The 14,786-nt window shown below is 36.1% G+C and overlaps 1 protein-coding gene across 4 annotated transcripts in view; it reads left to right on the top strand.

Annotated features, from left to right (window-relative positions):
• The window catches only part of LOC138696027 (thiamine transporter 1-like), a 94,660-nt gene that overhangs the window by 21,747 nt on the left and 58,127 nt on the right, over positions 1–14,786 (top strand). The window contains exon 2 of one of the 4 annotated variants that reach the window (XM_069820512.1): positions 2,212–2,272. The exons of 2 other annotated variants lie outside the window; for them this stretch is intronic. The gene's annotated coding sequence lies outside the window, so the exon portion shown is untranslated. Of the gene's footprint in view, positions 1–256; positions 375–2,211; positions 2,273–14,786 lie in introns of those variants that run through there. One more of the 4 variants, XM_069820514.1, reaches the window with a different exon arrangement.

Genomic DNA, 14,786 nt, shown 5'->3' with positions numbered 1-14,786 from the left:
GCGAGTGCTAACGACCATTGGTCTACATGCTAAAATACACTCTCTCCAGAGCAGCGGAGACCAAACTGGGTATCGTGTTACATCGTGTAATCAAAGACATTCATACTAGTAAGGGGAGTTTCCTGTACATTGCTCTCTCTCCCTCTCTCTCTCTCGTTCACGTACTGATGGTAAGCAGTATCGGTACCGTTTCGCTCTACGAATCCTCTGTCTCTACGAGCAGGAACAGAAGGTTTCGTACAGAATGGGAAGAGGAATTTATTCGCTGTTTTGTCGGAGAAAATGTAATATGTTGCTTTGCTCAACGGTTCAATTAGTAGTAGTATATAGAAGTGACATTACAGGGCATTACGCTGAATACACAGGCATAACAGGTATTATTATTATTATTATTATTATTATTATTGCTATTATTATTATTATTATTATTATTATTATTATTATTATTATTATTTATCAGCAAGTGTTACCATAATTCTTATATACGTACCTCAATATACAGGCCTACATCTTCCCTTGAATGATAAAATAATTACTACGCTATATCTCCATTTTAATTTCTTTTTCAAATCTTTTGATGACTTATCAGCTATTTACTAGTTATTGATTTAATAATAATAATAATAATAATAATAATAATAATAATAATAACAGTAGTAGTAGTATTACTAATAACAATACTGATAGCTTTGTCTAGTAGTAGTAGTAGTAGTAGTAGTAGTAGTAGTAATAGTAGTAGTAGTAGTAGTAGTAGTAATAATAATAATAATAATAATAATAATAATAATAATAATAATATAGAGAAACTGATTGAATATTACGTTTTAGTGTAGTAATGAAGTGATCTATTAAACTCCAAGAACTGAAATCAACCTTCAATCATCGTAATGAAGAGAAAGATGACATAAATAAATGTAAGGAAGCCAGCTACCTACTGGCGAACGAAATAGCTCGTTCTCTTAAGCCTTCTAACGAAGGAGAGTTTTATAAAAGCGTAATGATCAAGGTGGCTGAAATAATTTGTACAATGAAAGTTGTTAATTAATTTTGAAAAACTGCGCATTTCTCGACCTAATATCCAGAAGAGAATTCAAGAAATTTCTGATTATGTTCATTGAGGAATATTTAAAAAAAGCAAGAAAATTTGTATAAATTTTTTATTGGTTCTTGATGACAGTAGTGACATTACTGATACAGCGAAGCTTGCTATTTTTATTCGCGGGGTTGATGAAGAAATCAATGTTAGTGCACGAACCGCCACTAGTTGCAGTTTTCATGCCATGTACCTCTCCCTCGTCTCCTAACTTCTTATAGACTGTTTCTCGCGTGTAATCACTGCCGTTCGAGTTTTGGTCACACCTGCTCTAGAGAAAATGTAGTGAAGGAAAAAATCGCTGCTAGAGAGTTTAAAACAGCAATCGGATGTTAATATAAAAAGTACCATTAGGACAGTTTTTAAATGTGTTCCACAGCAATGGAAAATAATTTAATTTTGTATGTTGTCCGGTATGCGGGGATCTCTATGCTCATGCTATGGATTTGACTGGTACCTCATATATTTCCAGTCATCCGTGCATTGCAAATCACAAAACTCGAAGTCACTCGTAAGCACAAATGATACCATCCCCATAATCCGTTCTGATTTCGAAGCATTTCGCTAGACATTGAATGGCTGCCGTGTTGAACCCGAAATACTAATTAAAAATATAAGTTCCGTACTTTAGAGTTTTCATAGGAGTAGAATAAGACCATACCTACCATGTATATATATATATATATATATATATATATATATATATGCAGACCTATAGCCTATACAGAGTGGAAGGTAATCTTTTACAATCCTTCTGGGATATATCTCGAATTATGACAAACAAGAAAGTCTAATAATATTTTGTTCTCAGAACGGATGTTTTCGAAAAAAAATTATCTTTTGTAGCTTGAAATTATGATTAAGTTTTTCATGAAACTACTCAAAATTGGATTTTATCTTATGTAGGATGATAGAGTAAGCTATGTATGAACCATATTACAGTAGTATTTGCATGAAAAATAACGCAGATTTCGAATAAATCGCGTGAATAATAGTGTTCACATTGCATGGAAACAGGGCTGTGACACGCTGGCAACATTGTTTCTGGCGTACGTAAACCATGTGGCCGAGCTAGGTGTACGGAGAGAACGATACACTTACATTCACTTCGTCATTAGTTGCAGGCTGCGTGCAGTTCGGAGCAGTTGAAACACAACGAGATGCCACAGTTTTTTAATCGTGAGTATCTGGATATTCATTCTACTGTATTATTGATGAAATTTCCTTAAAATGTAACGGAAACTACGTGTTTATTCGTACTAAATTTAGTGCTGAAATGATAGAATAAGGAATATTTAATCATAGATAACGAATAACATAGTTCATGTAATTAACATGTTACGATTACATAAATTGTGATTTGACTGCATTCTCAACAGATGTTTTTGTTTACAAAACGGTATGTTTGTAGATCCTCTCAAACCCCCTGTCAAATAGATGAATGGAGCGGCATTCAGTAGGCTATGCCGGGATGCAATGATCGCGCGGAGTAAACACTGCTACTGGCTAAAACGTTGCAACATTGCAACATTCGTTTTCTGAAAATATTACAAAAATTATTCGTCGTTTGAAAAAACATTATTTGACAAAACGTTCCTAATGATATGATCTGTTATGTGTGTGAAGGATTGCAAAAAGTTACCTTCCACTTTGTATGTAAAATTCAGAGGGAAAATTTGGGATATTTTTTGTAGACCTAGTTAAAAGTGAAAGCTTATTTCTAAACAATATTTAAGCTCCAGGAAAGTGTAATAAATTAAAAATACATTATTAAACCATTAAACCATACTCGAATTACACTGTTTCGTCTGAGACACTGAAATCGACTAGCAGCGCGATACGTCATGTCATAAAAGATAAATTTAAGACTTCCGCTGAGTCCATAGTTTAATGGCAGATATCAAAAGAAAGGTGGTGATACTTTATCGTTTTATTAACATTAGGTTTTGTCTGAGATAATTGTTGTTGTTCAAAAATCGATTTTTGTTCGGCTAGAATTGAAAATTTTCACACTTCGGCACTTGTTACCCTATAAAATAGTTTGTACCTGTGTAAGATTTAATTTTGAATTCGATTTCATATTGAAAATTTTCGAAACCTAATACAGCTATGACATGATTAAAATTTCAGCATTGCGCGTTCTTTTCTTACTCCTCAATAAAACGCCGAATAGTTGCCGGATCACGGAGTAGCGCGCGACTGAAAATGATTAGTTTAAGTTAATTGTGCATGATTGCGTAAGGGAACAAAATGCAGAATCGTCACAACAATAATACTTAATAAAATACGTAGGCCTAAGTTCTCTTGAGTCTGTATTAGCTTCTTTATCGTATTTCTCGTTAAAGCTTGAAAATTATTTTGAAAATTGATGTATGCAAATGTTAAAAAGATACCCTTGTGAAAAGCGTAAATATAAAAAATGAATAAGAATTTGTGTTTTATTCTGAAGAATCTACCTGCATTAATAAATTCCAGGACAATAAACCATATAATACACTAAGGAGTAACATCCACAGAAACATTACTAGAGTGCATAGCAATAAGACAGAACTCACAGCGGAATTGCGCGCACCGCGGCACAGAAAATAATTTCAGACTTATTCGCAAATTTCCGCAAAAAGAGAAAAAAGGTGCCGTTAAAGAAAATAACATAGAATATAATCACAGTCTAGTATATACAGTCGCGAAGCTCAATGCGTAGTAAATATGCAAACATTAGATAGTTGCTCACCACTAGGATCGCTAATATCGCCCCATTACAGGCAATGCAAAATAATACCGTCACAGTCTATTGTTTGTAGCACCATCAAAACTCAAGCTTCGTGACTGTATATAGTAGACTGTGATATAATGGTTAAAGTTTCTTTGTGAGTCCATGTGAGTCTCTATATAAGCTTCGTTAAAACTTGAAAATTATTTTTGAATTGCATATTTGCAGTCATAATAAAAAACCTTTTGTGATACACAGTAATATTAAAGGAAGAATAAAACATGTATGTTATAAAGAATATATTTGGATTAAGAGATTTCATCACAGTGAATCAAATTCATCACACAATAACACCAATTAAACATTCTTACAAAGAGCGCTTAGCGCTCGCAGTGGAGGATCGGACAGGAAATGCAACATGAAGGTACTGTTCGATCAAGTAGTTATGTTGCATCTCGGTTTCCCCCACCCGATTCTGCTCGCCCCTCTGTAAAGGCTAGTGACTAAGCAGTTAGCCTTTTTCCTAAAAATATTTGCTGTACGGAATTAGAATTCTACGTAATATTATTCAACTGTTTAAAATAATTTAAAGAAAACGTTTCCGTTAAATAAGTAACTGTCACGTGATTTCCTCAGTTTCAATGATCCTATGACATAACCACTCGGTCGTACAGGTACGTTTAGTTGGACTATGATCCACTGCCATACGCCAAGCGAAAGCACAATAAATGCGAGCAAGCAGAAAAAAAAAAACATTAGAATGCAACCAACTGGTGGGTTGATGTCAGTGCAGTGCTGAGCAGTGAGATGAACTGAAGACCACAGGGGAAAAGGGAGGTAAGTCATCTCATGGGGTGAAATGAGTTCTTAGTGCTATCTTGTAACCCGAGTGATGTAGTTTATGTGTACTAAGTTGCAGACTAAAGGATGGTTAGTCAATAAGAAATTGTAAGTTTAAGATATAGGTCACAGGGAAAGAAGGAGGTAAGTCAGGAGTAAACTGTGAAAGAGGGAGATAAGTCAATCTAAGAAAGTATTTTGTCAGCCCTGCAGTGCATATGGAAAAATACGAGTGGTAATACTGTTCGAATGTGTATTTGTGCATTGCTATGTACATGTTTGAGCAGTATTAATAGCAAGGCTTCCTATTTCAATAAGCTGTTTTTAAAGTACATTAGTAGTCAGTTGGACCATTACGATGGAGCAGATAGAGAGTGCCATGAGTGAATGTCATGACGTTTGTGATGCTAATCAAGGCGGCAAAAAGAAGAGTTTTGGTAGGATACTGTAAGTGATGCTAACAGAAAGCTGAAAGCGCAGTCGCATGAGAAAGGGGATCCCTGTAATATTGTAAGTCGAAGTATTTTGATGTTCTTGGCGAATACAATCAAAATAACGCAATAAAATTAGAAACTTCAATAACTTACAGTCTTGGGAGAAACAAACATTATACTTATATGGTCTGATTACTTCTCATGATATCACACAGAGGAGGAAGGAAGAAAATGAAGCAATTTTTCGTAGTAGGAGTAACTGAAGAGGATAATGTGAAGGAAATAGAGATATGCCAAAAAGCATTTAGGTCTGTGCATAGTATTTCTAAAAAGAGACTTGAAAACATTCAAAAACGTATCACATAGAACAGTGGCAATGATATGAGAGGCAAACACAAGAACAGGCACGATCAACTGTCTGTAGAAACTGAGAGACTAATTATAGATCACATAACATCATTTCAAGGTCGTGAAAGTCATTGCAGCAGGAAACGAACAAAGAAAATATACCTGCTTGAGGAGCTGAACAACATGATAAAGAAATCCATCCTGAAAATTTGGCGTCCTATGAAACTTACCACACTATTTTTAATACAAAGTTTAATGTTTCATTTGGATTCTCCAGAAGTGACACTTGTAGCTCCTGTGATGAGTTTACTATGCTTAAAAAATCACTAATAGCTCAACTAGATGCAGCAAATATCAGACAAAATGTGAGCTAGAGAAGAAAATCAAGGATATTGAAACTCAGAACAAGGTTCATATACTTAATGCTGAAACTTTCTGTAGTCGCAAAAGAAAAGCAAAAATTAGGAGTAGGAAGTATCAACACGTAGAGTCTATTTATTTTATTAGGTTATTTTACGACGCTTTATCAACACCTTAGGTTATTTAGCGTCTGAATGAGATGAAGGTGATAATGCCGGTGACATGAGTCCGGGGTCCAACACCGAAAGTTACCCAGCATTTGCTCATATTGAGTTGAGGGAAAACCCCGGAAAAAACCTCAACCAGGTAACTTGCCCGACCGGGAATCGAACCCGGGCCACCTGGTTTCGCGGCTAGACGCTCTAACCGTTACTCCACAGGTGTGGACCGTAGAGTCTATTTCTATGGACTTTCATAAGAATCTCCCCTGCCCCAATATTAGTACAAATATAGTGTATTACAAGCCACAATTAAGCTTTTTTTTCTTTCAATATTCACCAACTGTCTGATAATAAAACAATTTTTTTCTTTTACCCTGAAGCTTGTGGCAGAAAGGGAGCAAGTGAGGTAGCATCTTTTCTTAATGAATGTATAAAGAGTATTCTAACCCCTGAAGTCCAACACTTAAACATCTTCTGTAACTCTGCAGGAGGTCAAAATAAAAACTATACCCTCTTCCGATATGTACATTACATTGTTCATGAGACAAAACATCTTCGGTCAGTTCTTGTAACATTCCCCATACGAGGACATTCCTATTTGGAATGTGACAAGGATATGGGATTGATAAAAACAAAAACTGTGGCAGAAGTTCCTCAAGACTGAATCAGCGTATTTCATAATGCAAGACTTGAGCTTGAACCCTTCACAGTTATAGAGGTGGATGATGGGCTGATCAGAGACTGGCGTAGCTTCCTATTCAACAAGTACATCAAGAAGTGCCCTTTTCCCACTAGACCTTTAAAAGAGCTCAAAGTTGAAGCAGAACATCCACGGCTGTCCATTCATAGAGAAATGTACAACGCAGCATGGGTATCCACCAGTCTGCGTGGGAGGAGGTCAGACAGAAATCCTGTACCATAGTTGGAGCTCAAAGAATTCGTACATCCACCAAGAGCTTATGAAGATAAGCTTCACAGGTCCACATCACTTAAGTACTTTATAATCGGGCTACAATATTAATCTCATTAAATGAGAGTTTGCTGAGATATCACATGAAGAAATGTATAGTTGTTTCATTGTTTAATTACTATAGGTCTTCTACCCATATCGGTAGAAAAGTTCAATGATCTCCAGGAACTGAAGAAATTTTGCTCTGCAGAGGCTCATGACTACTACACCAATCTATCGCACATATCCAAGGAAGACCAAGATGAATGAAAAAAAAATGTGATTAAATTGCATAAAATGACAGTTTAGTGGAGTGAACGTGAAGAAGTAACATTCAGATAAAATACAGGGACATCATTTTATTTTTACTTCAATTTTTATTGTACCTGAGTTTTGAATGTACTTTACTCCCACCCCTTCTACTAATGAAGTTCAACCGTCCTCCACACAGATCCAAGACTGCCTATACAGTCATAGTAGTCTTAAGGCCATTGTAAACAGTACGTTCCAAAAATATGTTCGCGTTTTCCAGTGACGAAAGAGCTTTCAATATTGAATCATTTTCGCACAGGTACTGTCGTCCATTTGCCTACGTCGTATCCTGGTTTCCCCCACCAGCTTTTATTCGCCAGCTAGTGGCTGGGCTCTCTTAGCTCCTTTCTCAGAACATTAATTTCTGTTAGGAATTGGACGTCTACGTAATATTATACAACTGTTTAAAATAACTTAAATAAAAGGGTCTTGTTAAGTAATTAACTGTCACGTGATTTCCTCCCTTTCTACGACCCTACGACATAACAACTTGGACGGACAGTAGATAGTATGTCTGAGTAATTTTATCTTTTCTTATCGGGCAGAAGTGAAGATTGAATTTACAGTACCTATGGTACCCTTTTATAGAGTAGGTACGGAATTATTTCAACATGAGTTACTAGTACGAAGAACGAAACTAGTAATTGCAATTAGGTATAATAGTCTATGTGATAATATGCACATTAGAACTGAAGCCTGTATCGAAATGAACGGCTACCATTTTCAAAAATATGTTTAAATATCCACATTATGATTATTTTTCAATTTAACTTCATTCTCTATATTGTACGCTAATGTGCTGTAGACAGTATAGTATACGCTGCATAATGGATACGTCCACATGGACAGCTCAGTTCGTGAGTAAAAACACGCATTGTTAATACTGTACTGTATTTTGATTAAACTAAAACCAATGAAAGTGATCAAACTCAAAAGCGCAATATTTCTAGTTTACGTAAATGGCTGAACTACTTTTCTTCCCTCCTATACATAGTAAAGTGATTTGTTTATATATCACGCCAGTATCATCGAACTCCAGTCGTGGAACGGGGTAGCAAACGGCGTTGATCCAGAGGTATAGGCAAGTTAATACGAGGCGTGTTCTTAAAGTAAATTCCAAAAGGGTGTAGAAAGTAAACGGGAAAATATTTACAAACCATTTTTGTAGCATTGTATTCCCCACACTTCAATTACTTCTCACCATAATCTCCACCATTATTGAGGCATTTATCGAGTCGTGCCACAAGTCTTTCTATCCCCTCATTGTAGAATTCACCCGCCTGCGAACCACTCCGCAACATTTGTGGAAAATTCAAGGAAAGCGAAGAAATTGTGAACCTCCTGTCCTCATGAATTTTTTCATCGACAGCACGCACCAAATCGTCATTGATCCAAGATGGCCGACCGGTATGCTGCTCGTCATGCACAGAGATGCGGCCCTCGTTGAACTTTCTAACCCATCTCCTGACCATTCCATCACTAATGGCATCATCACCATACACCTCACAAAGTTGATGATGAATATCAGCTGGTTTGATATTTCTCGCATTCAAAAAACGGATAACAGACCGCTTCTCACAGTCGGCGGGGTGCTCGATCTCTTTAATCATTTCAGCTGATCACAACTAACCACACACACGGACTGAAGCTCTGAAACTGCATGCACAGCTTGCCTGAGGACTGAAGAAGAAAACACGTATGCGCAAAATAACGATTGCAGCGATGCGACAGCCATAATTGAAAATGGAACTTACTTTAAGAACACGCCTCGTATTAAAAATGTTAGTAAAAATAAAATGATGTCCCTGTACATCGCTTTAGTTGATTTACCTCCTTTTTGCACTTATAGATGTGACATTTAGATAGAATTTAGTATTATTTTCATATATATATATATATATATATATATATATATATATATCGATTTAATTTAATTCATCATTTGGGCACAGTCTAATATATACAGTCGCGCAACTCATACGCATCAAATATGCCAACATTTGACAGCTGGCGCGACAGTAGCCCTCTAGCGGCAGGCAAGTTAAAAGTGTGCACACGACATATGATAACACATTAGAAAACGGGTTTTGCGTAATTTATTTTATATTTTTATGCTATACAGTAAGTGTATATGGCTCTTATTAATTTTACTTTAGAATCCTTGAAGAATTTCACACACAGTTAATCTACAAGTTTCAGAAGCTGGGAATAAACGTAATTCTTTCTGCTCCTTACAACTGAATCCTGGCCCTGATCATGTATCATGGTTTGAAATAATATAATTGTTCGTACGTGGACGGTTAATTCAATTGATTCCTAAATATATTTATGAATCATTGGAACTTTATAGTTCCTATGAGAAGAGTCAAAATTAGTAGCTTCAAAATTGTAGGGTACATCGCGTGGTGAACTCCTCTCCCTTTTTCCTGAGAAATTAACTATTTTCCATACCGCAAATTGGGGTAAACTCGGCCGCTGAAGTAAACTTGAAAATAAAAAAAGGGAGGATTTAAATCTTAATATGACAGACATTGATTTATGTAGTTCATTATTTTTCAATTTATTAAGAACCGATATTACCTTTATTATTTTGAGTCACAAATAGTGCTGATATTGTGGTTTAAATTTTTATGGCAATTTTATCGCAATTTACATTACATTTTCAGTTTTCACACATAAGCTTAATTTTAATTTAGCCTACCTCTATAATACGTAAATTACATGCGCTTACTGTTAATATGACATAGGTGAGAACAAATAAATGAACACACAATTTTGTTGAAAAAATTGTAACTTCAATTAACTCAGAAAATGTACGCCTAATTTTATTTTCAGAGCAGAAGTGGTGTAAGTAAAAAATGTGTAATGATTCTGTAAATTACAGCGCAAAGTAGCAATTAATATTGAATTTATTTAAACTATTAGTAGTCCGTGAATAGCACGAAGGATATATTAATTGCTACTTTGCGCTGTATTTTACAGAATTTTTACTTTAAACCTCATTACCTAATTTTGACTTACACCACTTCTGCTCTGAACGGCTCAAATAATCACTGGAAATGTAAAATAAACACCAATAAGAGTCATGCAAGTTATTCTAGAAAAGATTGCTTTTTATATTGAATTAAAAAAGGCTACGAATGATAATTTTACATGCGGGGGGGAAGAAATGGTTTCATTCCAGGAGCATTGTTCGTTACCCACCAAAGTATGTGTGATGTCCCGGCTGGTTATCGTGGGACTATGAATTCTAAAATCTTTGAAGAATGGTTCGAGGAATTTTTGCTAAAACGACTGGAAGAACCGTCTGTCATCATTATGGATATTGCCCCATACCATTCCCGTATTGTGAATCCTGTACCTACTACTAGATTAACAATAGATGCCATTTATACGTGAAAATAACGTCCCTTTGCCCACGCCAGTCCCAACAACAAAGTTACATCTGCTACAAGAGATAAAACGTAGCCATCATAGAAAAAGATGTATGTAATTGACGAACTATCATCAAAATACGGCTGCCCCCCCCTACCATTGGTGTCCCATAGAATTCGTTTGGTCGAAACTGAAGAGAAATAGCCGGCCAGAAAATGTATTGGGAAATAAATCTGTTCAAGAAGTATGCTATTTAATAGCAAATGTGATGGATGACATTAATAATAAAAAGCAGTGGGTGAAGTATATCGAACATGTAAAGACAAAAGAAAGTGATTATCGCTCCTTAGAAGCTAGCTTGGAATCTTGTGTAATTGATTTAAATAGTGACTCAACGGACTCGGAATAGGAGATGTCCGTGTTTTAGTTCCGTATACAAGACTCACACGAAGGTTCACTTCAGTTTTCAGAAGGGAAAGATGGCAACTTTTCGTGCTGCGAGGTTGCGAGTCTGTTCACACTTTTGCAACCGCAGTCTAGCTGCAGCTTGCCATCTCCATGTTGACTTCTCAATATACTGTACATCATGTGGTTATGTTCGCATTATTAATAAAACTCATGCGAAAGCTTACTTTCTATTATTTGCTTTTCTGTCCTAACTAGTATTCAGAAATTGGCATTCTTTTTGCTATAAAGCTTTTCAAAACGCCTATATACTTAAATGATAACTAACAGCATATTCACTTAATCAATGTTGGCAATCCTCCTGTTTGAAACTACGCTACGGAAAATAAAAAAAATGAATTATACCGTCAGCAAATGTACTCAGACTGTGTTGTGCATTTAGTAACTGTCACAATTAATTTATTTTCATCACATCTAACATTAAAATATATCCAAACAATAAAAGTATCATTGGCACATTTGGATGGCAACACTGGTCGCAACCGCAGCAAAAGTTTCAACAAAACCGATATAAAAAATACTGCGGCTGCAACCCTGAGAACCCTGTTCGCTACTTCTAAGCTGCGCGCAGCATAAAAAAGTAGCAGGCAGCAGGTTCGGCAGCCGCTACTTTTCGGGTTGCACCGTTGTTCACACGTCGCAGTACGAGAGTTGAGCAGTTTTTTGTACTGCAGCGCTGCAAAAGTAGCGACGTGTGACCTTAAATCTACCGATTCTTGCTGTATGTGTCCCCAGATCAACAGCCATTTTTGATATGTAGAATGCGCTTCACTTGGTCTATAAAATCATACCAATGCCTTGCACAATCTCTATTTATCAACTACAGCACTCCGGTTAATATTAATCTCGCAAGAGATATCTCTCAATCATACGTCAATAACCCGCACGCTATGGGGTAACAACCTTGCTTTGCCCTGTCGGAATCTACATTCTACAACTTACGAAGTTATTTTCGACACGACTAAACACTTCAACTGCTGAATGTTGAATGAATGTTTTATTAAGTTAATATGTCTTGTGTTTTCATACAGTTCATGTACAGTGTACACTGAGAGATGTTTATTTAGTTGGTTATTTAACGTCGTTGTAGAAACCTTGGTTATGTAGCGTCGATGGGATTGGTGATAGCGAGATGATATTTGGCAAGATGAGGCCCAGGACTCGCTATAGATTACCTTACATTCGCCTTACGTTTGGGAAAAACTTCGGAAAACCCCAACCAGGTAATCAGCCCAAGCGAGAATCGAACCCACGGCCAAGCGTAACTCCGTAACTCCGGATCGGCAGACATGCGCCTCAGCCGACTGAGCCACGCCACCGATGGCCTGAGGATACTAAATGGCGCGTGAGTTGTAATACGGTTAGTAGTATAAATCGATTCACATTCGATGTTGAATAACAAGAACAGTCGTAATCAGATAAACCACAAATATCACGAAATAAACAATAAACTATGCTATTGACGTTAATTATTCTTATCTTCATTCTACAAAATGTAGTCATTTTTTTTCTTTCAAACTACTACTGGAATATAATTGTTATGTTATTATACTGTATAAAATTTCGTACTGTAGTCCTATGTAAACTAATGACAAGACATTATACGAACAAATGAACGATTAATAGTTTTTCTTTTCAGAAATGTAAATTTATTTAAGTACCAGGTCGCAAAATAGACCCATGCCTTTTACAAGATGTATATGTACTGTAATATAGTACATGATTCAGTATAAAAACATGCAATTTACATTCAAAGTCTTTCATCAAAAGTGAAGTGTTTTACAAGAAATCATCAGCGGCGGTTCCTCTATATGAGCACAGGAGCACGTGAACACCTTAAAAACCAACAATAATCATACGTATTACTGATTTAATATTATTACCGGTACATCTATTATTATCCAATGCGCAATGACGTTCCTACATTTTTCGTCTCGAGAGAATGTCCCGTTCGTGTGTCGTGTGTCTTTAAATCTCTATTGGACAGATTGACAGCATCTCGCACAATTTTCCTCTAGCAGGGTGGAATAGCCTGAGGCGAGAATATTTTCTGGTTTGTTACAATGGTTACAATAGCTCTGGGTCGCACATGTCTTAACGTGCTAGTGACAGAGAAACAGAGATGCTCCATCTCTCTTGGGTCTGGCATCCTGTTCCTTTCTCCCTCTTTCCTCATTTTCTCTCTTTACTTTTTCTTTTCAAAATACCATTATGCGCGGGAGCTAATTCTGTTGTCTTTTGTTCAGCAAAGTAAGGAAAATACAAGCTGCATTGGTGCATATTGAGGGTTGAAACAGTAACATTTCAAGTTTGGAAACGGACGTGTGTGAAATTGTGTGTTAAACAAGGGCGGTTATCCAGGTGAAGTAGGTGAAGTGCGACTTCACCTATTTACTCGTAAAACAAAATTTTATTTCGTATTAATCATTAATTCTAGTTATTAGCAGTACAATATTTTTAAAACAAAACAAAAAAGTTTTATTTTCAGTCGTTATGAACGGTGTTTAGTTGTATAAATAGTACCTGTAACCGTCCGCTGACTAGAATAATGTCAACTGTTACGAGCGCCGAGCGGTGTCTATTGGAACTTACAGTACTGTAGAGGTGAAATTATTTGGGCTCTCATTCTCATACAGCACTTGGTTTCCATGGTAACGTGACGTCACGCATTAAAGAAAGATTGTATGAGTGAAGTGCGTTTCTGAGTCTGTCAGTTACGAAGAACTGTCAGACTTGTAGGTGGAGTAACCAGTTTGCAGATCTAACGGTACTAATAATAGAGAAGGGTTGAACCTGGTTTCCAAGGCCGGGGGCTATTATTTAAGGACTGTGAAATTTTACAGTATGTACTACCTGACTCGAGAATAGTATCCTCATTTCTTGTGTCCATGGAGCCACCCTTGCAGCGGTAAATTAGCTGGCTCTATGTTATTTCATCAGGAATACACCCTACATACATTCGCAAAGTTTAAAAGTTGTTTTCCGCGGCGTGTATTTCTTCTCATGAGCTTGCCAGTTTTGTTCCAGCTCTTGTATTTGGAAGTTTAAAGCGCACATAAATGTACACAAGTAGTTTAATACTATGTACGTATATATTAACTTATTATTTAATGTATTTAGAATATATTAGTGTGTTAATCCTACATAATAGTGTAGGCCTACTCATATATTATATGTTTAAACACTATAGTGCTATTATACAGATACTTAAGTACCAGTACATAGAAAATATTGATAAATGAGTGCGAAATATGTATCTCGAAAATGACACGGTTTGTAATTAATTAGAAATGCCGTTTTGCAGACTTAAATATAAGGATAAAAAATATGTTTTAAATTCTGAACAACCTACAATTCCATTTGTTCTTTGTTTTAAAAAGTGCTAAGGAAATAGAGAAATTGTATAAAATAACTTAAACAAATTCTTTCGATAAAAGAAGCTTTTCTGTTTGAAAATATTGAAAATTTCACTCGGAATGCTGCACCACAGGACAAACTTTCATCATTAACTCCATAGCTTTGCAGTTAAACTCAGACATTTTATGAAGACATCATCGACAGGTTTGTTGTTTTAAAAGATAGGAGGATTGACTTGGTATGCAAGAAATTGAGTGAGTTGTGAAATAAATTAATTTTCCTGTTTGCATGTGACCTAGAACTACTGTATTAAAATTGCACGCAGTCTACGAATAGCAGGCCTACTCATTATATTAGTAAAACTGTTTATGCATTTGTGTAT

The sequence above is a fragment of the Periplaneta americana genome, chromosome 3 (assembly GCF_040183065.1).
Source record: "Periplaneta americana isolate PAMFEO1 chromosome 3, P.americana_PAMFEO1_priV1, whole genome shotgun sequence".
Taxonomy (NCBI): domain Eukaryota; kingdom Metazoa; phylum Arthropoda; class Insecta; order Blattodea; family Blattidae; genus Periplaneta; species Periplaneta americana.
Note: the sequence above shows the minus strand (reverse complement) of the source record. Positions and strands in the feature narration are given on the sequence as shown.